The sequence below is a fragment of the Grampus griseus genome, assembly GCF_964374135.1.
Source record: "Grampus griseus genome assembly, chromosome: 6".
Lineage (NCBI taxonomy): Eukaryota > Metazoa > Chordata > Mammalia > Artiodactyla > Delphinidae > Grampus > Grampus griseus.
Genome location: NC_139000.1, coordinates 37939944 through 37951562, shown reverse-complemented (window position 1 = coordinate 37951562; position 11619 = coordinate 37939944).

Below are 11619 nucleotides of genomic sequence, written 5' to 3'. Positions count from 1 at the left end.
GAGTTTTGGTTTTGGTTTTCATGGTTTTAAAGATCATAACATGATATGAAGCAGTGTTTCTCAAAGTGTAGTCCATAAATCATTTGTGTCCTCTGGTGGTCTTTCAGCAAATTGTTTAGAGACTTCAGAGGAAAAAGAAATTTTAAAAAACTTCGTTCACAAATATTTAACAAATGTAAAATGTAAGATTAAATATAATTCTCACTGAGGCATATTATATTCTTAACAGTTATTAGCAACCTAAAGGTAGCCCACCCGTTGCAAGGACTCTGATGGTTAGGCCTTAGCTTCCCATCAGTTAATTGGATGCAACGTGTTTAGGTTAAATTTTTTTCACATTATTGGCATGTTACTGTTCACATTTGTTACATTTGCCTTTTTAAAAATTGTTACTATTGGGGTTTATTATTAAATTTCTAATTTTATTAAAGAAGCAATCACATAAAAGTAGTTTATGCAAATATAAAGATAGTTATAAAAGTAGAGGCAGAAATACAACACTGCCATAATCATCTTTAGTGACCAGGTTTCAGAGTGAATGTAGAATGTGATTACATATGTGCCAAGACAAGGGAAAAGCAGCTAGAAGCAGCTAGATATAATAAGTGAAAAAAGAAATCCAAAAATCAACAATGGAAAGTTTTATTTAAGAAGACTAGCAATCATTGAACCGTGCTGCGTAGTAAATTGCTTTTTATAAGACTTGGTTAAATAGTGGCATGAAGCCACTATTACATTCTTTGCATGTAAGTACTATGTATCTCTCTGGTTTTAAAAATGATTGTTTTCCTATAGAAATATTTTCTAGTTTTAAATTGCTGGATTTTGTCACTAAAGAAAATGGGGATATCAAAACTACAGTGGTGTAATTCAGACGTTGTATTCCTTGTAGCAAAACCAGGTATAGGTGCAAGTCATACTTTTTCAAGGCAGCTGGTAAAAATAGCTGAAAATTAATAACAAATAATGAGTTCAAAGAGAAAGCATAAGTATTGGTAAAACTTCCCTATCATATGACAGTTGTATATGATGGAACATTAATGGCATATACTCTTTGTGGTCTAAGAGATACTGGCTTTTCAGTTGGCAAAACTATAAGGTATGAATCAGGGCTTGGTTCATGTATGACATGTACAGAGAGGAGAAGTGCTTGATGGTTTTTTTGTTGTTATGGGTTTTTTTGTTTGTTTTTGTTTTTTGACAGTTCACTTGAGCACGGTTTATTTTCTAAATTTTAATATCGTATTTTTCACATTGCCCATCAGTTTTCACAGTTGCAACCTCGAAATTAAGCTCCCTCTGCATTGCCCTCTGAGCCACCAAGCCTTTTTGTTCTGTTAATCATTCAAATCCATACTAGAGGAGATTATTAGTCTGTCATTGGTATTTTTCTGAACCATGGTGTACATTGGGAAAAGAGTATTGGTACTGTTGCTAATAAGGCATCATGGTTGGCTCATGTTGGTTCTGTGTTCGTTCTTCGTGGTTCTGTGTTGAAAGAAATGCAGAAATTTGTGGGTATAATCAGATGGTGGTATATGTCTTTTTGGCTTAGTCTGGGAAATTAGATTCTTCTTTTCCACACTGAAGTATGTATGCTGATTCCCAAGAGGAAATTTTCATAACTTTTAGAATGATGAAATGTAACACACATAGAGAAAGGTGTATAGAACCTAAATGTACAATGAATCATTAGAAAGTGAACACCCTTTTAACTACCATCTAAGTAAAGAAATAGAACCTTGCCGACATTGAAGAAGCACCTCCTTGCCCCTGGGTATCCCTCCTCAATCACATTTCCTGTATCCCTTTTAGATTAAAAAACACTATCTTGATATGTATGATAAATTTTTTTTATAAATTTATTTATTTATTTTTGGCTGCATTGGGTCTTCATTGCTGTGCGTGGGCTTTCTCTAGTTGCTGCGAGCGGGGGCTACTCTTCGTTGCAGTGTGTGGGCTTCTTATTGCGGTGGCTTCTCTTTGTTGCAGAGCATGGGCTCTAGGCATGCGGGATTCAGTAGTTGTGGCATGTGGGCTCAGTAGTTGTGGCTTGCAGGCTCTAGAGCACAGGCTCAGTAGTTGTGGCACCTGGGCTTACTTGCTCCATGGCATGTGGGATCTTCCTGGACCAGGGCTCGAACCCATGTCCCCTGCATTGGCAGGCAGATTCTTAACCACTGTGCCACCAGAGAAGTCCCTGTATGATAATTCTTTCCATGATATTCCTTGATTTTTATTGCTTTTGTATGTAGCCCTAAATAAAATGGCTAATATTGACTGGTTTTAAACTTTACATAAATGAATTATTTTAAAAAATTTCTTTCAATTACCAATTTGTTTGTAAGATTCAGTCAGCTTGTTGTTCATAGCTCTAGTTTAATTGTGATACAAAATTCCACAATTAAACTAGAGCTATGTACAACTTTAATTGTGATACAAAATTACATTATATTAACAACCACAATTTACTTATCCATCCTAACATCCTTATTTCCTGATGGTTGTTAAAGATGTTTTCAGCTATTGCAAAAATTGCTGCCATGAACTTTCTTTTACATGTTTCCTGACACACAGGTGAATGTCTTTCTCTAGGCATATACCCAGGAATGTAATGTTTGGTATTGTTTGGTCATAAGATATTGTTTTCTCGGTATGGGTGTTTGCATAAGAACAATGCTTTTTTTAAGTGCTTGAGCCAATTTTCACTCATGTTGGCTCAAGGCATTTTGTGACCACTAATCAGTACTTGAACAGGGCAAAAAGCTGAGAAAGTAAGTATAAAATAACTATTAAGCTAATCAGAGATTATCACAGCTTCAGTATTTTCTAAAGAGGAGGAGCCCTAGTAAACACCCTAGGATATTAGTGGAGAACCCTGGAAGCTTACTCCCTTAGGAATAATAGCAAACCAGAAATAGACTAATCTTTACTGAATCAAGGCAATATATCTATATTCTGTATGCCTGAGAGAAGAAATCCAAACCCTCTCTGGAGGAGGTAACATCACCCAGCAAAACTAAGTAATTCATACATATCATGTAGCCTTCATTCAAAAATTACCAGACATGCCAAGAAACATAACCAAATCTACAAAAATCAAGAAAAGTAGAAACACATCCAAAAATGAACAAAAATGATCTGGTTATTGAAACTAACAGATATGAACTTTAAAATAATTGTGACTCATGTGCTCAAGAATAAGGGGATGGGGCAGGTAGATAATTCCACAGTAAATTAAGAAACTATAAAAGTAATGAAATAGAAAATTTTATAATTAATACATTTAATAGCAGATTAGACAAATAGAAAAAATTAATGAGCTAGCAATAGGTTAGTAAAAAATATCTAGACTGAAGCAAAAAGAGAGAGAGAAGAAAAGATGCTTTAAAAAGCATAGGAGATATATGGGGCACAGTGAAAAGACTGAACTTATGTGTAATTGGAGTCCAGAAACAAAAGTGAGACAGAATGGGAGGGAAACTTTTTTAAAAGATCATGGGCTAGAATTATCCAAAATTATAGAAAGGCCTACTTATTCAAGAATATCTATAAATCAAAGGCAGGGCAAAATCAGAGAACATCACACTTAGACATATCAAAATAAATCTGCTGAAAGACAAAAATAAAAATCAAATCCTAAAAGTATCCATAGAATAAAAAGATACATTATCTTCAAAGGGACATTAAACTGATGGTTGAATTTTCAGTAATGTGGTTTCTTTGTTAAGTGTTTATAAGAATTCACCAAAGGATATATCAAGGCATGAGATATTCTTTGTGAGAAAGCTTTAAATTTATATTAAATTTATTATAGACATAAGAAAAATTAGATTATCTGTTCCTTCTGTCAATTTTGATAGTTAATTTTTAAAAAGGAATTTGTTCATTTCTTCTAAATTTTAACATGATTACCATAACATTTAAAATCATATACATAATGTAGAAATAAAACTGCCATTATTTGTAGACAACATGATTGTAATCATAGAAAATTATCAAAATAATCTATATATAAAGCACTGGAATTAATAAATAAATTTAGTAAGGTAATTGGCCACAAGATCATTATATAAAAATCAATTATATTATACTAACAACAAAAAAGAATTTTTTAATGAAATTTTTAAATGATATCATTTACTCTAACAGCAAAACATAAATTATTTAGGAAAACTATATGCAGAAAGTTGTATAAGACCTCTAAAAATAAAAACCCTAGAAAACATTGCTGTGAGAAATTAAAGCCTAAACAAATGGAGGCTATATCATGTTCATAGATTGGAAGATTCAAAATTGAAGAATGTTAACTTTATAGACTCAATAAATTATAATCAATGTACAGACAATCCAATGGAAGGAGTGGTGGAAACTGATATACTGATTTTTGAACAATTTTGGCAGAATAAGAACAAAATGAGAGTACTTATATTCCCAAATATAAAGCCTTATTATAAAGTTAACTAAAATAGACTGGTATTGGTGTGGGAATAGACAAACAAATAGAACATAGCAGAGGAACCCGAGAGAGAACCTATGTTTAAAGTCACCAAATTCATCATTGCAATGCAGTGAGGAAAGAATGCTTTTTCTAGTAAATGGTGTTGGATCTGTTGAATATCCATAGAGATTTTTTAAAAGAACTTTTACTTCATACTTCATATTATACATAAAATCATTTTCTAGTGGATCAAAGGTGTAAATGTGAAACGTAATAGTAAAGATTCAAAAGATAATATAAGAGATCTTGGGGTGTAAAAGCAATTTTTAAAGGACACAGAAACACTAAGCATAATAGACAAGATTAATAAATTCTTCATTAAATGTAAGAACAGATACCACTAAGAAAGTGAACATACAAGCCACAGAATAGAATTATATTCACGTTAATAGGGGAAATTTTACAAGCTAACAAGGAAAAAAAAACAGAAAACAATTTAAAAAAGACAGAAGACTTGAACTGACATTTCACAAACAGGTAATAAAACATATGGGAGGGTGATGAGCATTCATTAGTTATCAGGATAAAGCACCTTAAAACTATAATGAGATATCACTACATGCTCCCTAGAATGGCTAAAATTTAGGAAAAATAGGTAAAAACCAAGTGTAGACAAGAATACAGAGCAACAGAAACTCTCATCCACTGCTAAGGAAAGGATAAACTTCTAGAATCACTTTGGAAGTCTATTTGGCAGAGGGACACATGATCCTATGACACGGCAATTCTATTTCTAGGTACCAGTGGAAAAGCATACATATATGCAGCAAAAGACATGTATAAGAATGTTCATAGCAATATTATCCCACATAGCAAAAAATGAAAAACAATCTAAAAGTTCAGTAACAATAACATGAATAAATAAATCTTGCTATGTTTATACAATGGAATACTAGCAGCAATGCAAAACAGCAAACTACTGCTACATGCAACGTGAATGAGTATCACAAATATAATGTTGAATGGTAGAGCAGAGACAAAAGAGTATGTATTCAGTCTATTTACATAAAATTGAAAATGGGCAGAACTAATATATGGTGTTAGAAGTCAACATAGTGGTTATATTTGGTAAGAAAGTCATGATTGGAAAGGCATATGAGAAAGGCTTCTGGACACTGGTAAATTTGATCTGGGTGATGGTTAACAAGTGTGTATATAAGTAAGTTTTATTGAACTATACACATATGATTTGTATATCTTATAGTATGTATGCTATACCTCACTACTAAAGTAAACAAACCAGCAAATAAATTAATCCTTTAAACAAAAGAGAAAATTCAGGAATTCTTATTATTTTATCCCTCTCCTGTCTCATCCATTCTAATTATAGGGACATTACAATTATATGTCTTATACAAAGCTTTTTCATGAGGCTCCTAAAAAAAGTTAATGAGTCTCTCCAATATAAATCAAAGATCATGGTGGGGCAAAGAAGGAGCACTCAGAGCATGGCTAAAGGAGAGAACAGTGGAATCTCTGAGTGACGCTACCTACAGAGGGGGATGTCTGTCACACTGCATTGCATGATCCTTAATGGCAGTGACAGTAAATTATTCATCTCAGCACACCCAATGCCTGGAACATAGTAATAATTTAGCTGATATTTATTCAGGGCTTAGTCCATGCCAGGCTCTGTACTAGGTTTCTTACATGTATGAACTCAATTAATTTTCACAAAAACCTGTGAGGTAGCTATGATTTCGTCCCCAAATTAGAGTTGATAAAATTGAAGTTCACAGAAACTACCTAACTTAAAAAGTCACCCAGTTTGTGAGTGGTGGAATTTAGATGCAAGTCCAAGTCGTTAATCTTGAGACAATGCGTATAACCATTGTATCATACTTCTAAAAAAGCAGTTGGGTATACGAGTCAGTAGTCTTCTCTATCTCTGCACTGTAGGATTGAAAACTATTAAGTTTAAACTCTGGAATTCCTCCTCTCTAGGATATGAGATCCCTGAGGCAGGGATACTGTGTTATTCATTTACGGTTCTCCATTGTCTAGCACAGTGCTCAGCTCATAATAAATGATAATTTTAATAAAGATTTGTTCAGTGAGGTAGCTTGAATTGCGATGGTCCTAGGTTTACGGTAGGATCCATCCATTTCTCCACCCCCGTTTGTAAGTGAAATAGAAGTTACCTCTAATAGCAAGCTTAATAAAGTAATAAGAATATTCATCAAAGAGTTCTGATACAAATTGTGGGAACTCAGTGATATCCGCTAGATCGGAAATTAACAACCGGTCCAGAAAAAAACAAAATTAGTGGAAAGAAGTGACCTAGTGATTGTTTGAGATCGTAATTTAAGATAGTTTTGTATGGCCTGTGGAGTAACAGCAAACTTTAGGATTCTGAACAAAATTTCTCCATTCTGTTACCACATTTTCCACCTTGTCATTGGAATAATGGTTTCTTAATGCACTGTTTTTGTGTTTCCTGGACACTCTCCTTGTGTTCTGAAGATAAGCTGTCAACACAATCCCAGAGTCTTTTGGAAGGGAAGGAATGACCAGGGATACTACCTCTGCCTAGAGCTCTGCCAGGAGACACATGCCCTAAGAATGTCCCCTTTTCCACCAACTCTTTGTACTTGGAGAGGAACCAATTTTCCTTGCTGTTGGAATGCATAAGATATACAGAGATGCCTGGAGGAGGAATCTAGCATATCATCCCAGGAATATCTTGGTCTTTGGTTTGGCAAAACAGCATCACTGGAGGTGGTAACAGCTGTGCAACAATTTATGGGGGTGGCGTGGGGTCTGGCAGCTGCTTTTATTTTTTCCCATTCTGGAAGCTTGTTTCCTTTGAGTCACTTTTTGATTGTCATGGATTTATTTTCTGTTACATATTCATTTCAAAGATATTGGGTCATCTTTCTTTCAAGATTCATGGAAACAAAAATTCGTAGTTTTGATGAAAAAGGGTGTTTAGTATCTGTCAGAACCTACATTGCTGCACATTTTGAACGGCACATCCTTGACTCTAAAAAGTTATGTAATATTCATAATGACACATAGAAATCTCTGAATTATCAGTGTTCAATAGCTAGTCCCTTCATAAGTAAAATTTAAGTGTACTGGAGGATTCAGATTACCCTCTGCCCTGCCAGTATGATCATTTTAAATGAAACCTATGTTACTTCTTTAATATGAGGCTGTTGCAAAAAGGGGAAAATATAACTTGAAGAATTGTTTTTCTAACATTAACAAATATGGAGCATGATTTCAGGTGACATTCAAGATTTTCATCTCAGGTAGCCAACAGGACTTCAAGATAGGATATGTCCTGTCCACTTCTAGCTGTGGAGTTATTGTAGGAGAGTCATTTATTTTTTAAATAATACTTGATTCTAAGGAGCTTACTGAATTTTTTTGTTTTCTGATATTCTATGTAAAAAATTCAAACTATTTTTTACCTCTCTGTAGATCTATTTATTAATACCAATTGACAAGAATAACAAATTCATGGAATTTCCCTTTTTTCATGACAAATGTAGGTCTAATGTGGGAAAGGGGCTAGGAAAACCTAGCTAACAGCCCTCTCTCCCTACCACATAGTGAGTTAGGTTGAGTTTGCTTTGTGTACCCTTTCATTCTTTCTTTGAGTTACTCAGTAATAGTTAAGATTTTTTTGGTTGCAAGCAATAGAAAAGACCCTAACTTGAATTAAAAAGAACTGATTAGGATATAAACATAAGGGATAACACAAGGGAGTGATAATAAGAAACCCCCCTTAGAAGGATGTGAAGGATAAGAGAAAAGTTTGGTGAACCGGCAAGGCAAGGACAGGTGCCAGGTAATCTCAAATGGCCCATGTATCAGTAACTAATGAAGAATGTTTAGGGAACAGCTGATTTCTGAGGCTGAGGCACTTCCAGCTCTTCACCAGTGGTTTGTGATTTGGGGGAAGAGATCTGATTGGTCCAGATTGGATTACATGTCACCCACTGCCTAGGGAAAGGCAGGAATTCTTGACTGACATACTGAATCAGTCAGCTCTTGCTGTGTAGCAAGCCACTCCAAAACTCGGTGGCTTGAAATCAGACTCATTTATTTCCTCAGGCATCTGCAGACAGGCTGGGGATCAGCTGATCTAAGCTGGGCCCAGCTATGTGGCTCTGCTTAAAAATGTGGGTCAGGTGTTGAAGGTATGCTTCACGCTTGTTCCTTCTGAGGCTCAGGTGAGGGGCAGCATCTGCAGATGGGAGGCTCTTCCCATAGCAAAGTACAAGAATGCAAGCCCCCCTGTGTAGGCAGAGTTGAAGCCTCTACTTACATCACATCTACTAACATCCCGTTGGCCAAAGCTAATCATGTGGCCAAGCCCAAAGCCAAGCGGTAAAAAGTACCCTCTGCTTTTTGTGGGAGTAATGGCAGAATCAACTGAAAACGGGAGTAGTAGAGGAAGAAATGAAGAAAAGGAGTTAATAATTAAACTGGGGCAATTAGCTAAGAATTAAAGAGATAATTACCATAAAAGAAATCAGTGTTTTTATGGAAAAAAAAAGACTCCGTAGCAAAAAGGAAATGACACCAACAAATACCTAATTGCTAAAAAGCCTTGTTCTCACCTGGCTCTCATGAACAGCAGCTTTATGTGGCTCCTCCCATCGCACTTTCGGAGACTAATAAGACTCCTAGAACCAACAATATAATCTTACGGCAGGGATCTGACCAGTACCTTAAGGTTCAAGCAGAAGTGGTCAGATCACAGCTAAATAATGTGCCTGCTTTTAGGAGCAACCTTGCAAGTGATTGTGATTTCAATGCATTAAGACAGGAAAATCATCTAGGAGAAGGAATTGTTGCTCTGTTACTTACCATACTAGAACCTGTGAGCAACCAGTTGAAAGTAACAAGTCTGGCTCTCTCCTTGCCCAGCTCATCGCTAGCCACTTCTGAAGCCTGTTCTAGTGGACAGCAGTGGGTGTTACTATTCTGTGCTTTTCCTTGCCTAGGAAATGCCAAGGGAACTTGGGCATAAGACTTTAATGAATCAAAAGGCGCCCTAATGCTGGTCCTCAAATCTAGGCTGGGGTATAGCTACATCAAATCATGTATTCATACTCAGGATTCTAATTAAGTATATTAGCATTGACGCCTTTGACCAATCTGTTTTTCTTTTGACACTCCAGAATTCTCCAAGTGATTCCAAGGTTTATCCAGGTTTAGAATCTACTTAGTCCAGTGCTTTATTTTGAGGATGATAAAAGTGATACTCGGAGTGAATGACGGTATGATTTTCTTTCCAGTGTCACACAGCTGGTTTGTCTATGTGTCAGAACTTGGACTATTACCTGATCTACTGTGCTGTCTCCTAATCTGGGGTGCACTCATCTACACTCTGCTGTCCCCTTCATGTGAATACCCAGAAGGTGTCATGCTGACCTGAATTTCTGGAGATTGAACACCATCCCCTCCCCATTCCCAGGCACATTAATTCCTTTCATCCTAAAGCACATGTTTTCAAATTTATGTAGATTTAGACTGAATTGTTCATGGGTTGACCTACTCCATTAGTCTTTAGTTACTAGAAAAGTAAGCTAAGACCATTTTAAAATGAAACCTCTGAATCCTTTTGCATCATAGACACAAAGTACAAGCCTAGGGTCACTGTGGTAAGGGAGACAGCAGCAGGTCCATGGAAAAGACCTCCACAGCAAAATCATCAGCCCTCAGTGGAATGTGAATTAAAAGCCCAAAACTGGTAGTAAAAAGAAAAAGATGAAAAGCAGAGGGGAGAAGGAAGAGTGGAATGAGCGGGAGGTGAGAACAGAGGGCTTGACATCAGCCTGGGCAGCCTGTCTCTCTGCCCGTCAGCACACACAGGCTGGCACGCAGGATAAGACAGGGGTGAGAGACAGTCACCCAAAAGGAAGAAAGATGGTCTTCAGGAAAGGAAGATATGCTTAAAAGGGGAGGAAAAGGGTGTTTACAGTTTTCTGAGATGAAATTCAAGGCTGAAGTCATAGTTTGGCAGGCAAACCAATGAAATTTGGTTTCCTTCTGAAAGATTTATGTCTTCTAAGGTTGAGAAATATGTCTGGCTGCCAGTATTTCATAAAGCAACGTAGAGAGAAATACTACGTACTTTAGTGTTTGGCTTGGGACTTTTCACCTTAGTTTGGCAAGATATTTTTCATTTTGAAAGAGTGAGAGGGAGAACAATTCATGTCAGGTTTCTATGACGATCTCAAAGCTCTTTGCCTAAATTATCTGGTGGTTCATAATGTTACCCTTATACGAATATTTTAAATGGTGAATTAAACTTGTTGATGTACATTAACAGAACCTCTAAAACTCATAACCTTTCTGTTGCAAAACTCTTTGAGATAACATCGCCTTCAAAGAGAAAAAAAAGAATTGTAATCAAACCCGTAGGGAATTTCAGGAAGTAGAAGGGAGCAGCAGAATTCAGAGCCAGCTCTGTCATTGTTATTGGTGTGACCTTGAGAAGTTACTCAACCCCACCATGCCGCAGATTCCTTATCTGTGAACTGGAGATAATAAAAGAATCCACTTCATAGGGCTGTTGAGAGGATTAAGTGACTTAAGCCCTTAGAACAATGCTCAGCACTCAAAAAGGATTAATTGTTATTACATATTGTGGAATTTCTGAGATATTCCAGTTTCAAATATTCTTTTCTACTGAAATTATATATCATGGAAAAATCCTAAAAATGCCAACAAGCTACAGTTTTAGATGATCTTTCCTGCTTGAAAGTGACAGAAAATTCCTTTATCAGGTTATGTGTCTTTATTTGAGGTTCAGAAAATATGATCATGTGGAGAAAGCACACAGGTATTGAAACAGTGGGGAGTGGAAAATTCCCTACAGCCTTCTCCAGCTCCAAACCGTGCAGCCCCAGTGTTGTAAACCTTGAACTACCAACTCTTTGTGTATATCCATTCAGAGTTTTATGTCCCTGCGTTTTCATTCATGGGGACATTTTCCCCTGGCATAGTCATCTGCATGCTTTAGCCACAGTTTCCCCCACTGCCTGTCTGCCAGCTTATCTTTCCTTCTCCTTCTGCCTTTCACTCCTTTCTTCTCCCTTTACTTCTCCCTATTACTCTTTTCTTGTTTCTTTCCCATCCTTCTTTCCTTCCTTCCAGAA